Source organism: Elephas maximus, chromosome X (genome assembly GCF_024166365.1).
Source record: "Elephas maximus indicus isolate mEleMax1 chromosome X, mEleMax1 primary haplotype, whole genome shotgun sequence".
NCBI classification, from domain to species: domain Eukaryota; kingdom Metazoa; phylum Chordata; class Mammalia; order Proboscidea; family Elephantidae; genus Elephas; species Elephas maximus.
This window is the reverse complement of record NC_064846.1, coordinates 122,963,064-122,982,957: the sequence shown is the minus strand read 5'-3', so window position 1 is coordinate 122,982,957 and position 19,894 is coordinate 122,963,064.

The window sequence follows — 19,894 nt, the reverse complement described above, 5'->3', positions numbered from 1 at the left end:
GACCTGGACGATGTCATTTCTCTTGGATATTTAGCTGCCTGCACTGCTGCTATACAGTTCTGCAACTGGGGCTACCCTTGGGGAAAAGCGAGGAAAGAAAAAAGTCCCCAGAGATTCCCCCCACATACTCTTCAGACTGTTGAGGCCCCTTTTCCAAGTTTCTCTGGCCAGAAAAAAAAGGTTTCTATCAGAGTTTTAGATTCCCATGCTGCTCTTGCATTGCTCCACAATTAGGGTCCATCCTTATGTCTAAGCTATAAGAGGAAAAAAAAAAAAAAACACAGAAAGTCACCCCAGTACAGGTTGCTTCCCCAAGTTTTAATACCTCTCTCCAATCTACCTGTTGTCATTTAATTATCAGAGTCCTCAGATAGTTGCTTTTTAAAAAAAATATAAACTTTTTAGTTTAGAATAATTTTAGATTGACAGAAAAGTTGCAAAGATAGTACAGAGAGTTTCCAGAAGTAGTTGCTCTTTTAACATTTTGTCCAGAGTTTTTAGTCAAATGAGAAGGATAGGCCAGATTGAGCTTGCTCCATCTTTCCTGACACTGGGAGCCTCTTTGGTACTTTGGGTACCCTATGGTATAAATTCTCTAGTTTGGGGTTCTGTGTTCTTTGGAGTGAGTTCTCTGAACTGGCTTTGGAGGGGGACTGTGTATTTCTTTTTTTTTTCCTAAAATGTATTTATTTTGTTGTTGTCGTTGATAATATACACAGCAAAACATACACCAATTCAAGCTTCTACATGTACAATTCAGTGACATTGATTACTTTCTTTGAGTTGTGCAGTCATTCTCACCCTCCTTTTCCGAGTTGTTCCTCCCTCATTATCATGAACTCACTGCCCCTAAGATTCCTATCTAATCTTTCTAGTTGATGTTGTGAATTTGATCCCATTAGATAGTTCTTAAAAGAGCATAATGCTCAAGGCAGACTTTTATTACTCGTTAAGCTAAACTATTGTTTGGTTTTAAGGTGATTTCAGGTGATATTTTTGGTTTAAGGTTTAAAGATTATCTCAGGGTGATAGTTTCAGGGGCTTATCCACCCTCTATGGTTCCAGGAAGTGTGGATTCCATGAGACTTAGAAATTCCGTTCTGCATTTTCTTCTTTTGATCAGGATTCTTCTATGGAGTTAACTGGGATGCCCCATGACACTATGACCCTATACTTCTAAACCAAGGAACTAAATCCCATGAGGTGTTTGGTTGTACATAAGGCTTGGCAAGCAGCCTCAGCGCCTACTTTTTTTTTTTTTTTGGTCATTGTTGTAAATACATCCATCACACAACTTTGGCCAATTCAACTTTTTACAGGTGTACAACTTGACAGCAATTACAATAAACGGCTATGCGATTGATTTTTCCATCACCATAAACCCTCTTTCTCCCCCTCCCTCTCGCCCCTGGTAACCATTACAAAGTCCTCCTACCCTGTTCTTTTCTTTCAACATTGTTTTAGCTATTCAGGGGCTCTTGCCATTCCATATAAAGCTGAAGACTGGCTTTTCTATTTCTGTAAAGAAGGATGTTGGAATTTTGATCAGGATTGTGTTGAATCTATAGATAGATTTGGGTAGTATTAATATCTTAATAATATTAATTCTTCCAATCCGTGAACATGGGACAACTTTCCATTTATTTAAGTCTTCTTTAATCTCTTTCAGCAGTGTTTTATAGTTTTCATTATGTAAGTCCTTCATGTCCTTGGTTAGATTTATTCCTAGGTGCTTTACTCTCTTAGAAGCTATTGTAAAAGGTATTGTTTCCCTAATTTCCCCTTCAGATTTCTCATTGCTGGTGTATAGGAACCCAACTTATTTTTGTTTGTTGACCTTGTACGTTGCAACTTTGCTAAATTCTTCTATTAGCTCTAGAAGTTTTCTTGTGGACTCTTTGGAATTTTCTATATATAGGATCATATCATCTGTGAATAGAGATAATTTTTCTTCTTCTTTTCAAATCTGGATACCTTTCATTTCTTTTCTTTCTTTCTTTTTTTTTTTTTTGTCTTATTGCTCTGGCTAGAATATCTAATACAACATTGAATAGAAGTGGTGAGAGCAAGCACCCTTGCCTTGTTCCCGATTTCAAGGGGAAAGCTCTCAGTCTTTCTCCATTAAGTATAATGTTGGCTGTTGGATTTTCATATATGCCCTGAATCATATTGAGGAATTTCCCTTCTATTACAATCTTCTTTAGGGTTTTCATCAAGAAACGGTGTTGGATTTTATCAAATGCTTTTTCTGCATCCATAGAGATGATCATGTGGTTCTTTTCCTTTGTTCTATTGTTGTGGTGTATTACATTGATTGGTTTTTTAATGTTGAACCATCCCTGCATTCCTGGAATAAATCTCACTTGATCAGGGCGTATGACTCTTTTAATATGCTGTTGGATTCTGTTTGCTAGTATTTTGTTGAGGATTTTTGCATATATATTCATAAGAGATATTGGCCTGTAGTTTTCTTTTCTTGTGATGTCTTTGGCTAGGTTGGGTATTAGAGTTATTTTTGCTTCATAGAATGAACTAGATTGTATTCCTTCCTTCTCTATCTTCTGGAATAGTTTAAACAGGATTGGTATCAGTTCTTCTCTAAATGTTTGGTAGAATTCTCTGGTGAAGCCATCTGGTCCAGGCCTTTTTTTTTTGTTGGGAGGTTTTTGATTGCTGATTCAATCTCTTCACTTGTTATGGGTCTGTTGAGAGTTTCTATTTTCTCTTGAGTCAGTTTGGGTAGGTTGTGCACTTCTAACACTTTGTCCATTTCATCTAGGTTATCCAGTTTGTTGCCATAAATTTGTTCCTAGTATTCTGTTATAATTCTCTATTTCTATTGGGTCAGTTGTAACTGATTTTTTATTTTGGCTATTTGCATCTTTTTTCTTCTTTTCTTTTTGTCAGTCTAGCTAAAGATTTGTCATTTTCATTGATCTTTTCAAAGAACCAATTTCTGATTTTGATTAATTCTTTCTATTGTTTTTCTGTTTTTGATTTTATTTATTTCTACTCTGACCTTTGTTATTTCTTTTCTTCTGATACGTTTAGGTTTAGTTTGCTCTTCTCTTTCTAGTTCCTGGAGTTGTCAAGTTAGGTTGTGATTTGAGGTCTTTTTTTCTGTAGGCATTTGTTACACTAAGAAAAAAAAAGTAGAAAAAGAAGTAAGATCTCACTTATTGCTCTAAGTTTCCCTCTGAGTACTGCCTTTGCTGCATCCCATAACTTTTGGAATGTTGTGCTTTCATTTTCATATGACTCTACAAAATTTGTGATTTCTCTTTTGATTCTTCCTTGAACCACTGGCAGTTTAATAGTGTGTTGTTTAATTTCCAGGTTTTTTTTTTTCTGTTATTGATTTCTAGCTTCATTTCATCGTGGCCAGAGAAAATACATTGTATGATTTCAATCTTTTTAAAAAATTTATCAGGACTTGCTTTGTGACCTAAAATGTGGTCTGTCCTGGAGAATGATCCATGTACACTGGAATAGAATGTATATTGTGCTGTTTTTTGGTGGGGTGTTCTACATATGTCTGTTAAGTCTAGTTGGTTTATAGTGTCATTCGGGTCCTCCGTTTCCTGGTTGATCTTCTTTCTAGATGTTCTGTCCAATATTAAAAGTGGTACATTGAAGTCTCCAACTATTATTATAGTACAGCTTCTCCCTTCAATTCTATCAGTGTTTGCTTTATATATTTAGGTGCTCTTCCTTTTTTCCAATATTGGGTGCATATGTATTTATGATTGTTAAATCATCTGGATTAATCGACCCTTTTATCACTATATAATGTCCATCTTTATCTCTTCTGACAGATATTGTCTTACATTCTACTTTGATATTAAGATTGCCACCTCAGCACTCTTCTCTTTATTATTTGCATAGAATATTTTTACATTCTTTTACTTACAACGTATTTTTGTCCTTGGATCTAAGGTGTGTCTCTTCTAAACAGCATATAGTTGGATCATTTGTTTTAATCCATTCTGCCACTCTCTGCCTTTTGATTGGAGGATTTAGTCCATTTACATACACTATAATTACTGATCAGGAGTGACTTACTTTTGCCATTTTGTTACTTGTGTTTTGTGTGTCTTAAGCCTTCTTCGTGCTTTACTACTGTTTGCATTTGTGTTTTGTTGGTTTGTTGTAGTGAGCCTTTTTGGTTCCCTTCTCTTTTTCTTTTGTGTATGTTTTTAATATATTTTCCTTAGTGATAACCATTTAAGAACTTGTATTTATAACATCCTAGGGTAAAGACCAAAGTGGATGTCACAGAGACTCTGAAACTTGCTCTTGAACATGGAGTAGCTAAAGTGATGAGGAAGTAAAAGAGTTGAACAGAAGATTTCAAAGGGCAGCTTGAGAAGTCAAAGTAAATTATTCTGATGAAATGTGCAAAGACCCGGAGAGAGAAAACTAAAAGAGAAGAACACCCTTGGCCTTTCTCAAGCTGAAAGAACTAAAAAAAATTCAAGCCTCAAGTTGCAATTTTGAAGGATTCTACAGGGAAAATATCGGGTGATGGAGGAACAATCAAAAGAAGATGGAAGGAATACACAGAGTTGCTATACCAAAAAGAATTGGTCAACATTCAACCATTTCAGGATGTACTGTATGATCAAGAACCAATGGTACTGAAGGAAGAGGTCCAAGCTGCACTGAGGGCACTGGCAAAAAACAAGGCTCCAGGAATTGAAGGAATACAATTTGAGATGTTTCAACAAATTAATGCAACGCTGGAAGTGCTCACTTGTCTATGCAAAGAAATTTGTAAGACAGCTACTTTGTGCCCATTCCAAAGAAGGTGATCGATGGGGGAAATTATCAAACAATATCACACACAAGTAAAATTTTGCTGAAGGTCATTCAAAAGCGGTTGCAGCAGTACATCGACAGGGAACTGCCAGAAATTCAAGCGAGGTTCAGAAGAGAACGTGGAACCAGGGATATCATTGCTGGTATCAGATGGATCTTGGCTGAAAGCAGAGAATACCAGAAAGATGTTTACCTGTGTTTTACTGACTATGCAAAGGCATTCAACTGTGTGGGTCATAACAAATTATGGATAACATTGCAAAGAATGGGAATTCCAGAACACTTAATTGTGCTCATGAGGAACTCATATATAGACCAAGAGGCAGTCGTTTGAACAGAACTAGGAAATACTGAATGGCTTAAAGTCAGGACAGGTGTGCCTCACAGTTGTATCCTTTCACCATACTTATTCAATCTGTATGCTGAGTAAAATAATTCAAGAAGCCAGACTATGTGAAGAAGAACGTGGCATCAGGATTGGTGGAAGACTTATTCTCAATCTGCAATATGCAAATGACAAAATCTTGCTTGCTGAAAGCGAAGAGGACTTGAAGCACTCACTGATGACAATCAAAGACCACAGCCTTCAGTATGGATTACATCTCAACATAAAGAAAACAAAAATCTTCGCAACATCAGGATAAACAGAGAAAAGATTGAAGTTGTCAAGGATTTCATTTTACTTGGATCCACAATCAATGCCCGTGGAAGCAGCAGTCAAGAGTTCAAACCATGCATTGCACTGGGCATATCTGCTGCAAAAGACCTCTTTAAGTGTTAAAAAGCAAAGATGTCACTTTAAGGACTAAGGTGCACCTGATGCAACCCATTGTGTTTTCAATTGACTCATATGCATGTGAAGGCTGGACAATGAATAAGGAAGACCAAAGAAGAATTGATGCTTTTGAATTATGATGTTGGTGGGGCATATTAAAAATACCATGGACTCCCAGAAGAGCGAACAAATCTATCTTGGAAGAAGTACATCCAGAAGGCTCCTTAGAAGTAAGAAGGGCAAGACTTCATCTCACATGCTTTGTACATGTTATCAGGAGGTACCAATCCCTGGAGAAGGATTGGTAAAGTAGAGCGTCAGCAAAAAAGAGGAAGACCCTCAACTAGATGGATTGACACAGTGGCTGTAGCAGTGGGCTCAAGCATAAGAACAATTGTGAGGATGGCACAGGACCGAGCGGTGTTTCAATCTGTTGTGCATAGGGTCTCTATGAGTCAGAATTGACTCGATGGCACCTAACAACAACAGGATAAGTTGGTACCAACTTAATTTCAGTAACATAAGAAATTCTATACCTATACCATTTCCTCTCCTCCCTTTTTTGTTGTTGACCTTAAGTACATTTTTATATTTTGTGTGTCCTGTAACATAATTTTATCCTTGTGTTTTATATATTTGTTATTAAGAAACATGAAGGACAAAACATTTAGAATTACCAATCATGAATACCTTATTGCCAGCCCTTATACTTGTCCATGCATTTCCCTTTATTAGGGATCTTTCTTTTTATGTATGGCTTTTTTTTCAATTACTTTCTAGTATCTTTTTCCTTCCATCTACAGAACTGCCATTAGTATTTTTTATAAGGCCAGTCTGGTGGATATGAACTCTCTCAGCTTCTGTTTGTCTGGTAATGTTTTAATTTCACCCTCATTCTTGAAGGATAGTTTCACTGGGTATAGTATTCTTGGTTAACAGTTTTGTTTCGTTTTCTTTCAGCACTTTAAATAAATCATTCCATTGCCTTCTGGCAGCCAATGTTTCTGAGCAAAAATCGGCATTTAATCTTACGGGGGATCCTTTGTATGTGACTATTTGCTTCTTTCTCACTTCTTTCAGGATTCTCTTTTTATCTTTAATTTTTGAGAGTCTAATTAGGACAGCACTGGGTTTTGGTTAATTATGATATGTCTTGGTGTAGATCTTGTTGGATTTATCCTGCTCTTGGTTCTTTGAGCTTTTTGGATTTGTATATTTCTGTCCTTCATTAGATTGAGGAAATTTTCTGTCATTATTTCTTCAAATAAGCTTTCTGTCTCTTTCTCTCATCTCCTTCTAGAATTCTCATTTTGTCTATATTAGATCTCTTGTTGTCACATAATTCCATTAAACTGTGCTCAGCCTTCTTGAACCTCCATTCTTGTTGCTCATCAACATCTGTAATTCTATCTTATCCTCTAATGTGCTGATTCTTTCTTCTGCCTAATAAAATCTGTTGCTAAGTCCTTCTATTGTGTTTCTCATTTCAGTTATTGTCCCTCAATTGCAATCTGCTTTTTTAGATCCTCATTTTTTGCGTTGTTTTTCTTGTTTCTTTTAGCTTTGTCTATGTTTTCCTTTAGTTCTTTAATTATGTTTAATGTTGTTGTATTATACTCTTCCATTTTTTTCATTATTTGATCATCCCTAGATGCGCTGTCAGTCACTACCTTTGTCATGTTCCTTTGGATAAGCCATTGTTTATCTGTTCTTTGTAAGTCTTGTGATTTTTTTTGTTAGGGCATTGGAATTTTCGGAGTGTTAACTCTCTTAGTTTTCCCTAGTATTTGATGTTTTTGCCTGCACTACTTTCTGCAAGAAACTCTTAGGTGGGCAGAGCCTTCAGCCTTGCTTACTGTTTCCTCTCCCTCTCTGTGATAGCTCTTCTCCCTCCCTGATTTAATTGGGAATTGAAAGTTCCAGATCTCGTTTTTCAACTTCAAGACTCTCCCAAATACGTCAGAGAACACGTTGTGGTCAGTCTGTCCACCAGCGGGCCCCACCACTCAGGTGAGATATCAGGTACGAATCAATTTGTCCACCAGGGAGCCCCTCTTTCTGGTTATTAGTCCCTCCCCTTCTCTGTTTCTGCAATCCCATTTTTAGTCAGAAAACCCACACCCGGCGAGTCCCCTTTGGGGCTGGGTCTTGCCCTCTGGTTTTGCCCAAGCTTTCATTCCCTGCTCTGTGAGGGCTACTTATATCCGAGCTGACATTCAGGGGAAGCACAGGCAGACACTCCTCCATTTCAGGAGAAGGAGGGGTTGGCACTCCCCAGAAGGACCTCTGAGAGATCGGACTTGTTGGTTTCAGAGCCCCAATGGTCCTGTGGTGGTTAGGGGAGCAGCCTCCACTTAGGTGATGCACCTCTTGATTCCACTGTTATCAGTTATCAGTCCAGCAGCCGACAGTTAGCAGTTGGGGGGTGGGTAGTCACACTCCAAACAGACCCCCAGGGAGGTCTGCTTGTTGCTATCAGAGCCTGCCCCGTAGTATGTTGGCTTGGTTGTAGCCTCAACTCAAGATGCCTCAGACAGTAATCCTCAGTACCAACTGTAAGGGGAAGCAGACAGACCCAAACTGGTCCCCTGGGAGATCTGTCCTGTTGGTTTCAGAGGCCTGAGCTATAGGGTGCACAGGGAGGCAGATAGAGTGCTGATTATGGGAGCAGCCTCCACTGCGGAGGCCTTCTGTAGCAGTTTGCAACAGCCTGGCAACCAACAATTACCAGGTGTGGAAGAGGGTGTCATGCTCTGGTCAGATCCCTATGGAGGTATGCCTTGTTGCTATCAGAGTGCCCCTGGTAGATAGTTGGCTGTGAGTGCAGACTCCACTCAAGACTCCTGCTTCCTAACACACAGCAGCCTCAGTCAGCAGTCCTCAGTGCCAACTGGAAGTGGGGGCAGACTAACCCTAATTGACCCCCATGGAGGTTTGTCCTATTGGTTTCAGAGACCAGAGCTATGGAGTGTGCAGGGAAGCAGGTAGAGTGATGATGATGGGAACAGAGTATTTCATATTTTGATGTCTCTGTTATGTTGGGTGTTGTCATGCTGAGTGGGAGATCCTTACGCTACTTGAAAACCATTCCCCAACTGATCTTTCAGCTGTTTTGGGGTTTTTATCTGACTTGGGATTTCCATTAGCTATTTGGGCACCTGTGACAAAGAGTGTCATGTGTGGGTCTCTATCCAGTATGCAAGGTCTCCAAGAATCTTTGGGTTCTGTGTCCCATGACATGAGGTCCCTGGATTGTTGGGGTGTATTTTCAGGTGTGAGATCTCTGCTACTTTGGGGGGATCTCAGTGCTAGGATATGATGTTTCTGACTTATTAGGGGACTGTTTCCAGTGACTGAAGCCTCTGAGCTATTTATGAGCTAGTATCTCAAGGAATGAGATCTCTATGGGTGTTCATAGTTTGTGTAATTGGGTGTGAGGCCTGAGCTGTTTTGGTGTCTGGACCTTAGGATGTAAATTCTCAGAAATCTTTTGGCACCTGTCTTGAATGATGTGAGGTCCCTGAGCCATCTGAGTTATGTTTTTAGGCATGAAGCCACTGTTCTTTTTTGGAGGTCTCAAGTCTAGGGTTGATGTCTCTGATTAATTAGGAGATTTGTCCAGAATATGAGTTATCTGGACTGTTTATTGGTCTGTGTCGCTGGATATGAGGTCTCTGTACTACTTGGGGGTCTATTTATCAGGTTGTGAGGTCTCTGGGACACTTGTGGGTCTGTGTTCCACAGTATGAGGTCTCTGAGCTTTTTGGGGTATAAGGTCTCAGAATTTGATTGGGTCTGTGTCTCATGTTGGGAGTTTTTTTTTGCCAGTTGGTTTCTATGAAATTTTTGAGCTATTTACAAATCTGTTACCAAGATAGGTGGTTTCTGAACAGTTTTGTGGTATGTGTCCAGGGTGCAAGGACCCTTTTTTGGGTCTTCACTCAGTAAAGTGATGGTTCTAAGATTTCTGTGGATCGGAGTTCCAACAGATGAGATCTATGAGCGCATTGGTCATCTGTGTTCATGGCATGAGGTTTCTGAATTGTTTTGTGGCCTGTGTCCAAAGGTGTGAGTTCTCCGAGCTGTTTTGGTGTCTGGTCCCCAGAATGTGAGCTTTCTGAGATCTTTGGGGGTTTGAAATCCCTGGGCTGTTTTGGGTTCTGTGTCACATGATGGGAATTCTGAGCCATTTGGGATATGTTTCCAGAGGTGAGGTCTCTGTTTTGACAGTCTCTGTCAAGGGTTTGATGTCTCTGATCTCTCAGGGATCTGTTTCCAAGGTGTGGGGTCTTTGAGCTATTTAGCTGTCTGGGTGACAATGCGTGAGACCACTGTCTATTTATGGATTTGTATTCCAGAGTGTGAGACCTCTGAACTGTTTGGGATTTTGTGTCCAGAGTGTCCCATCTCTGACCTATTTTGCTTTGCTGAATCTCAAGAAGTGAGATTGCTGAGATGCTTGCTATCTGTGTCCCAGGGTGAATTGTTTGAGCTGTTTTAGGGGGTGTCTTAGTTATCTAGTTTATTTCTGCTGTAACAGAAATACCACAAGTGGATGGCTTTAACAAAGAGAAATTTATTCTCTTACAGTCTAGTAGGCTAGAAGTCCAAATTCAGGGCGCCAGCTCCAGGGGAAGGCTTTCTTTCTCTGTTGGCTCTGGAGGAAGGTACTTGTCATTAATCTTCCACTGGTCGAGGAGCTTCTCAGCTCAGGGACCCTGGGTCCAAAGGACGCGCTATGTCCAGTGCTTCTTTCTTGGTAATATGAGGTCCCCTTGTCTCTCTTCTCCCTTCTCTCTTTTATATCTCAAAAGAGATTGACTTAAAACACAATCTAAGCTTGTAGGTTGAGTCCTGCCTCATTATCATAACTGCCACTAATCCCACCTCATAACGTCATAGAAATAGGACTTATAACACACAGGAACATCACAACAGATGACAAAATGGTGGACAGTCACACAATACTGGGAATCATGGCCTAGCCAAGTTGACACACATTGGGGACACAATTCAATTTACAACATGAGGTGCATCCCAGGGTGAGAGTTGTCTGAGTGGTTTGGGGTATACATCCAGGTCTGAAGGTCTCTGAAGTATTTAAGGGTCTGTGTAACAGGATTTGAGATTTCTGAGTTTTGGGGTTTCTCTGTCCTCACAAGGTTGGTGAGGCCATGGTGGAGGGGGAGCTGTGTTCAAAGTTTAAGGCCTCAGAATTGTTTAGTGCTCTGTGTCCAGAGGGTGAAACCTCTGAGCTATTTGGGATACTGTGTCTTAGGGTGTGAGGTTTCTGTGGTGTTTCTGGGTCAGTGGCCCGGGCTATGATGCCTCTGAGCCCTTTGAGAATCTGTGTCCAGGGAATGAGGCCTCTGAATTGTTTTGTATTCTGTGTCCCAGGGTATGAGGTCTTCATGGTCTTGGGAGTCTGGGTAACACAGAATGAGATTGTTGAGGTGGGTGTATGTTTTGTTTTACTTTATTTGTATGTTTTCATCTCTGTTTAAGTGTTCTAGGCTATTTGGGTGTCTTTTTCCTAGCATGCTGAGGTTTGTTTGTTTTTTAGCTCTTTTGGGATATGTGTCCAGGTTTCAAGGTCTCTGAACTTTGAGGGAGTCTCTATCAAGGGTGTGAGATCTCATAGCTTTTGTAGGTTCTAAGTCCTATCACATGAGATCTTTGAGCCATTTGGCACATGTTCCCAGGTATGAGGTCTCTGACACTTTTTTTGGTCTTGGTCACAGGGAATGAGGTCTTTAATTAACTTCAGGGTATATTTACAGAGTCTGAGGTCTCTGAGGTATTTTTTTTTTTTTTGCATTTAAACATTCGTTTATTTTATCTGTATTTTTTTCCTTCCAAAGAAGTTCCAAATCCAATTTCCTATTTTAGCAAATCCCCCTTATAGGAGAAATGGGTTAATTTAAAATATTTTTTTCCTCCCTCCCACATACTATGAGTTTCTTTTTTTTATTAACTTTTATTAAGCTTCAAGTGAACGTTTACAAATCAAGTCAGACTGTCACATATAAGTTTATATACACCTTACTCCGTACTCCCACTTGCTCTCCCCCTAATGCGTCAGCCCTTCCAGTCTCTCCTTTCGTGACAATTTTGTCAGCTTCCAACTCACTCTATCCTCCCATCCCCCCTCCAGACAGGAGATGCCAAGTCTCAAGTGTCCACCTGATATAATTAGCTCACTCTTCATCAGCATCTCTCTCCCACCCACCGTCCAGTCCCTTTCATGTCTGATGAGTTGTCTTCGGGAATGGTTCCTGTCCTGTGCCAACAGAAGGTTTGGGGACCATGACCGCCGGGATTCCTCTAGTCTCAGTCAGACCATTAAGTATGGTCTTTTTATGAGAGTTTGGGGTCTGCATCCCACTGATCTCCTGCTCCCTCAGGGGTCTCTGAGGTATTTTTATGAGTGTGTATTCCGTGGTGTGACTCCTTTGAGGTGTCTCAGGGTCTGTGTCCTGGCCTTTGAGGTCTCTGAGCTGTTTGGGGTCTGTGTCCAGGGTGTGAGTTCCCAGAGCTATTTCAGACTTTTATCCCTGGGTGTGAGGTATCTGAGCTCTTTGGATTCTGAGTTCCATGAGGTGACATCATTGAACTGTTTGGGTGTGAATTTCTTTTTTCTGTTGAAGATCTCAGTCCCAGAATATGGTGTCTCTGTCCTACTAGGAATTTCTTTCCTGATTCTATGTCCCTGCCTTAATTGGGGTCTGTTTCCAGAGTCTTAGATCCATGAGCTATTTATGGGAATGTGTCACAAGGTATAATGTCTCTGCTGTCTTCACAGGTTTGTATCCCAGGATATGCGATCTCTGTTTTGGAGGTCTGTGTCGAGCCTGTAAGTTCTATGAAGTGTTGGGCATCTGTCTCCAGGCTATGAGGCCTGTGAGTAGTTTTCAATTCTGGGTCTTGGTGTGTGCCTTAGTCATCTAGTGCTACTATCACAGAAATACCACAAGTGGATGGCTTCAACAAACAGAAGTTTATTCTCTCACAGTCTAGTAGGCTAGAAGTCCAAATTCAGGGCACCAGCTCCTGCGGAAGGCTTTGTTTCTCTGTTGGCTATGGAGGATGGTCCTTGTTATCAATCTTCCCCTGGTCTAGGAGCTTCTCTGCACAGCAACCTTGAGTCTAAAGGATGTGCTCTGCCTCTGGCACTGCTTTTTTGGTGGTATGGGGTCCCCATGTCTCTCTGCTCCCTTCTCTCTTTTATATCTCAAAAGAGATTGGCTTAAGACACAACCTAATCTTGTAGATTGAGTCCTGCCTCATCAACATAACTGCCACTAATCCCATTTCAACATCGTAGAGATAGGATTTACAACACATAGGAAAATCACATCAGATGATAAAATGGTGGACAATCACACAATACTGGGAATCACAGACTAGCAAAGTTGACAGATATTTTGGGGGGGTACACAGTTCAATCTATGACAGTGTGCAAGTTTTCTGAGCTCACATGGGTTCTAAATTCCACGATATGAGGTTCTTGAGTAGTTGAGTTTATGTTTCCAGGTGTGAGGTTTCTGGTCTTTTTGTTGGTCTCGGTTCCAGTGACTGATGTCTGATCTACTAGGGGTCTGTTTCCAGGTACCAAGGTTGCTGAGCTTTATCAGCATCTCTTTTCCAGGATGTGAGGTGTTTGCGTTATTCAGTGCCTGTGTTCTTCAGTGTGAAGTCTCATAGGCTACTTGGAGGCTTATTTCTAGGGTCTGAAGTCTTTGATCTATTTATGGGTCTGTGTGCTAGGTTGTGAGGTCTCTGACATGTTTCAAGGTCTGTATCCAGGGTATGAGGTCTCTGTGTTGTTTTGGACTCTGCATCCCGGGTTTTGAGGTATCTGAGCTATTTAGGGTTCTTTGAGCTATTAAGTCTCTGAGCTGTTTTGGGATCTTTCTTTCAGGGTGCAAGGTCTCTGAGTTTTCAATATCTGTGTTCCCGAGTATAAAGTCTCATAGGCTGTTTGGAGTTTTGTTTCCGGGGTCTGAGGTCCCTTTACTATTTTTGGTTGTGTCTTGTCTCAGGGTGTGAGGTCCCTGAATTGTTCGGGAACGTGTATGCAAGATGTCACCTTTTTGAGATGCCTTGAGGTGAGTTTCTCAAGGAGTGGGATTGTTGAAGTGTTTGTGATTTGTGTCACAAGGTTCAGACTCTCTGAGCAGTTTGGGTATCTGTGTCTCAGAATGTGAGGTCACAGAACATTTTTCAGAGCTGCTTCTCATGTTATGAGGTCTTTGAGCAATTTTTTCTCACTTGCTGTTAGCAGTATGTCCTTTAGATGGTCCCTCCAGCCTATACAGGTGTGTCACCCTCATTCTGTTTCAGTGTCCAAGCCTCTGAATTGTGTTCTGGTTTATGTCAAGGGTGTTAGGTCTCTGCCCAAATTTTGGGTGTATATCCCAGGTGAAGGAGCCCTGATGACGCGGTTGTTAAGTGCTTGGCTGCTAACCAGAAGGTTAGCAGTCTGAACTAACCAGCACACTCTGTGGGAGAAAGATGTGGCAGTCAGCTTCCATAAAGATTACAGCTTTGGAAACCCAATGGGGAAGTTCTACCCTATCCCATAGAGTCACTATTAGTTGGAATCACCTACACAATAGGTTGAAGGAACCCTGGTGGTACAATGGTTAAGCACTGGGCTACTTACCCAAAGGTCAGCGGCTCCATGGGAGAAAAGACCTGATGATCTGCTCCATAAAGATTACAGCCTAGAAAACCCTATAGGGCAGTTCTACTCTGTCCCACAGGGTCACTATAAATTGGAACCGACTCTGCAGCACACAACAACAAATCCCAAGTGAACTATTCTGGAGTCTGTGTCCAGGGTTTGAGGTATGTGAGCTGTTTGGAGATTTCTGTCCCAGTGTGGAAGATCCCTGAGGTGTTTTGTATTCTGTGTTCTGGGGTGTGAGGTCTCAGATGTTTGCAGGAGGCTGTGACCAAAGGGTGAGGTTTATGAAATAACTGGGCACTTATGTTTCATTTCTCAAGCTGAAAGAACTGAAGAAAAAATTTAAGACTTGAGTTGTAATTTTGAAGAATTCAATGGACAAAATATTGAATGATGCAGGAAGCATCAAAAGAAGATGGAAGAAATACACGGAGTCACTATACCAAAAAGATTTGGTCAATGTTCAGGCATTTCAGGAGGTAGCATATGATCAAGAACTGATAGCCCTGAAAGAAGTCCAAGGTGCACTGAAGGAACTGGCGAAAAAGAAGGCTCCAGGAACTAACAGAATACCAACTGAGATGTTTCAACAAATGAATGAAACGCTGGAAGCGTTCACTCTTCTGTGTCAAGAAATTCGGAAGACAGCTACCAGGCCAACTGACTGGAAGAGATCCATATTTGTGCCCACTCCAAAGAAAGGTGATTCAGCAGAATACGAAAATTTTCAAACAGTATCATTAATATCACACACAAGTAAAACTTTGCTAGAGATCATTCAAAAGCCTTTGCAGCAGTACATCAACAGGGAACTGCCAGAAATTCAAGCCAGATTCAGAAGAGGACGTGGAACCAGGGATATCATTGTTGATGTCAGAAGGATCACGGCTGAAAGTAGAGAATACCAGAAAGATGTTTGCCTGTGTTTTATTGACTATGGAAAGGCATTCGACTATGTGGACCATAACAAATTATGGATAACATTGTGAAGAATGAGAATTCTTGAACACCTAATTGTGCTCATGAGGAACCTGCACAGACCAAGAAGCAGTTGTTCGAATAGAACGAGGCGATACTGCATAATTTAAAGTCAGGAAAGGTGTGTGTCAGGGTTGTGTCCTTTCACCATACTTATCCGATCTGTATGCTGAACAAATAATCTGAGAAGCTGGACTATATGAAGAAGGCGGCAGCATCGGGACTGGTGGAAGACTCATTAACAACCTGCAGATGACACAACCTTGCTTGCTGAAAGCCAAGAGGACTTGAAGAACTTACTGATGAAGATCAAAGACCACAGCCTTCAATATGGATTATACCTCACCACAAAGAAAACAAAAATCCTCACAACTAGACCAATAGGTAGCATCACGATAAACGGAGAAAAGATTGAAGTTGTCAATGATTTCATTTTACTTAAATCCACAATCAATGCCCATGGAAGCAGCAGTCGAGAAATCAAACAACATATTGCATTGGGTAAATCTACTGCAAAAGACCTCTTTAAAGCGTTGCAAAGACGTCACTTTCAGGACTAAGGTATGCCTGCCTCAAGGCATGGTATTTTTAACTGCCTCATATGCATGGAAAAGCTGGACAATGAATAAGAAAGACTGAAGAATTGATGCCTTGGAATTATGATGTTGGCAAAGAATACTGAATGGACTGCCAAAAGGATGAACAAATCTGTCTTGGAAGAATTACACCCAGAATGCTCCTTAAAAGCAAGGACGGTGAGATTTCGTCTCAAGTACTTTGGACATTAACGTTATCAGGAAGGATCAGTCCTTGGAGAAGGACATCATGCTTGGTAAGGTGGAGGGTCAGCGCAGGAGAGGAAGACTCTCAACAAGATGGATTGACACAGTGGCTCTAACAATGGGTTCAAACATAGCAAAGATTGTGAGGATGGCACAGGGCCGGGCAGTGTTTCATTGTACATAGGGTCACTATCAGTCGGAGCCAACTCGACAGCACCTAACGTTTCATTATGTGAGTTCTTCGAGATTTTTTTCTAGTTTTTGGCCAGAGTGTGAGGTTTCTAGTCTCTTTTGTGGTCGCTTTCTCAGGGTGTGAGGTCTCTTGAGCTTTTGTGTTCTGTGCCCAGTGATGTGAAGTCCCTGAGCCATTGAAGTGTGTTTCCAGTGGTGAGGTTTCATTCTGTTTCAGAGCCAGCCCGTACTCGAATCACCATTATTCATAAATACCCCTTTCCTCCCAGTTGTTTGCTCCTCCCTTTCTTGCACACACAGCTCTGCATGCATTTGTGAATGTTTCTTTAAGGCACATTCTTAGAAGTGGAATTGCTGCTTCACAGGAGTTATTCCTTCAACAAACTCTGTTTTGAGAACCTACTGTGTGCTGGGCACAGTTCTAGGTACTGGGAAAACATCAGGGGGAACTAGAAAGCCAAACATGTCGCCGCCCTTGTGGAGCTGATACTCTAGTGGGGAAGGATATCAATTTTTTCCTTTGGTAGATGATGCCACATAAATTCATAGTGGTGAAGTGCTACATCTGTGAACCAAAAGGTCTGCAGTTCGAATACACCAGGCGCTCCGTGGAAACTGTATGGGGCATTTCTACTCTGTCCTATAGGGTCGCTATGAGTCATAATGACTCGACAAAAACGGGTTATCAGTGGTATCAGAGGGAATGAATGCCTGTCTTAGGAGAATCATCACCACCACTTGACGCTTTGGGCATTGCTTTCCATAAAATCTTTAGGGGCTGGGGCTAGGACGGTCCATTTGGGGATATGTGGGGAGGAAGACGTGAAAGAGTATATTTAGTTGTGTTGGGGTGAACTGAAGAATGAATCATTCACGGACATGAAACAGCCCTTTCCAGGTTTCCAGATCACAAAAGGAGCATGATGACTCGGAATGAAGTGGGCAGTGCAGCCCCAGACATACCCTTGCGCGACGCAGAGATGGAACAGTCTGCTCCGGGAGGTACCACGTGGGAGGGGTGGTGTATTTTCGAAGAAACCATTCTATGTGTGGGGACACGAAAGGCCTCATCTCGCGCGATGGAGGAGGGAATGGTGCTTCCTTGACAGACCCGGACCCTGGGCAGACCTCACTCTAGGACGAGGCCTCCAACTCTCTGGAAGTCGCCCTTACCACCATCCTATCTCTGAATCCGCCACCGACCGATCCACAGATTCGAATCAACATGGGAGGGGCGTGGTGGAAGGCAACGGAGCGGTGATTCGGTGTGGGATGAGTGGGGCTGGATCAAATACTACCCTGAGCTCTGACTGGCTACCACAAGATTGCCGACACAAACACTTCCAGGGTGCCGAGGTTTCCCGGATGCCTTTATAGGTTATGACCTCCGCCCTCCCACGCTGTGCTCCCATTGGCTGATGTTTCGGTGCATGCGCTGTGGCTCCAGGATTGGAGTTCGGTGTGCAGAGGCAGGATTTTGCCTATGAAACCTAGGTTCAAATCCCATCTAGGACCTTCATCTTGCGCACTTGTAAAAGGAGCTGGTATTATTGGCTTGTACTCAAGGGCTGGCACAGAGTGTGTGGGGTAATTTTTTCTGTTCTCTCTCTTTTTAAAATAATGCTTGTTGCGTCCAACTTCATTCAAAACAGCACTGAGAAAAACTCTTCTCCAGGGTCCCCCATCTATCAGTTTACTTGTAGGTCAGAGTCCTGCAGAGAAGGTTCAAGGCAACGTCATGATCCTCCTCCTGGCCATGTTTCCTCAGGGAGAGGGTGACCCGGAGGCTTCTTGCTCCCTGTGGCCAGGCCTGAGTAGGGAGGAGTGTGTGGAGGTGCATGTGTGTCGAGGGCGCGGGGAGTGGGGTGAGAGGTGTGATCCAGAAATGACTAAAGAGAGATGCATGATTTTATGCTCTGGAGTGCTGAGGAGTGTGTGGCAACTTAAAGCAGAATTTTTTAGGGGGGCAAGGCTTTACCCACAGGAATACACTTTAAATGGTGGAATTTTAAGCATCAGTCAGGGGAAATGTTTGGCTGAGGGTAGAGGTAAGTAGGAGGAAGGTGGTCCTCAAATTAGCCAATCGATCATAAGGCAGTTCTTACACACTGAGTGTAGTTTGAAGGACTGTGTCCAGAATGTGAAGTCTCTGACTTGTTTTGGAATCTCAGTTCAGGGTATGAGGTCTAGGAACAGAGTGTGAAGTCTCTCAGTTGTTTGGAGGTCTGTGTCACAGGGTTTTAGGTATTTGAGATGTTTGTTGCTCTCTGTCCCAGGGTGTGAAGTCTCCAAGCTGTTTGTGGGTCTGTGTTCCCCTATGTGAGGTGTGTTGTTTTTTTTTCTCTTAAAGTTGAATTTCTTTTTTATTGCATTGGTATTTCTTTGACTGCAGGGAGGCTTAATTAACATTGTTTCCTGTGCTTGTTGGCCAGACTTATTTACGTTTCATAAATTCTGTAATCATTTTTCCTTTAAAAAAAAAAACTATTTTGAAGTCATTTTTGGCTTGCAGAAAAATTTCAAAAATAGTACAGATAATTCATGTATACCCTTCAGCCAACTTCCCCTAATGTTAACAGTTTACATAACCATAGTACAATTTTCAAAACCAGGAAATGAATGAGCAATGTATGATACTATTATCTTCACTACAGACTTTATTCAAATCTCACATTTCTGCTCCTAATGTCTCTTTTTCTGTTCCAGGACCGAATTTAGAATTCCTCATTGCCTTTAGTTGCCATGTCTCTTTGTTGTTGTTATTGTTAGGTGCTGTCGAGTCAGCTCCAACTCATAACAACCTGATGTATAACAGAACAAAACACTGCCTGATCCTGTGCCATCCTCACAATCTTTGCTGTTTGAGCCCGTTGTTGCAGCCACTGTATCAGTCCATCTCGTCAAGGGTCTTCCTCTCCTTCGCTGACCCTCCACCTTGCCAGTCATGATGTCCTTCCCCAGGGACTTGTCCCTCCTGATAATACGTCCAAAACATGAGACAAAGTTTCACCATCCTTGCTTCCAAGGAGCACTCTGGCTGTACTTTTTCCAAGAGATACTTCTTTGGTCTTCTGGCAGTCCATGGTATATTCAATATTCTTCACCAACACCGTAATTCAAAGGCATCAATTCTTCAGTCTTCTTTATTCATTGTCCAGCTTTCCTATGCATATGAGGCAATTGAAAATACCATGGCTTGGGTCAGGTGTACCTTAGTCCTCAAAGTGACATCTTTGCTTTGCAACACTTTAAAAGATCTTTTGCAGTAGATTTGCCCAATGCAATATGTCCTTTGATTTCTTGGCTGCTGCTTCCATGGGTGTTGATTATAAATCCAAGTAAAATGAAATTCTTGACAACTTGTTAATGAGTCTTCCACCAGTCCTGATGCCGTATTCTTCATATAGTCCAGCTTCTTGGATTATTTGCTGAGCATACAGATTGAATAAGTATGGTGAAAGGATACAACCATGACACACACCTTTCCTGACTTTAAACCATGCAGCATTCCCTTGTTCTGTTTGAATGACTGCCTCTTGGTCTATGTACAGGTTCCTCATGGGCACAATTAAGTGTTCTGGAATTCCCATTCTTTGCAATGTTATCCGTAATTTGTTATGAGCCACACAGTTGAATGCCTTTGCATAGTCAGTGAAACAC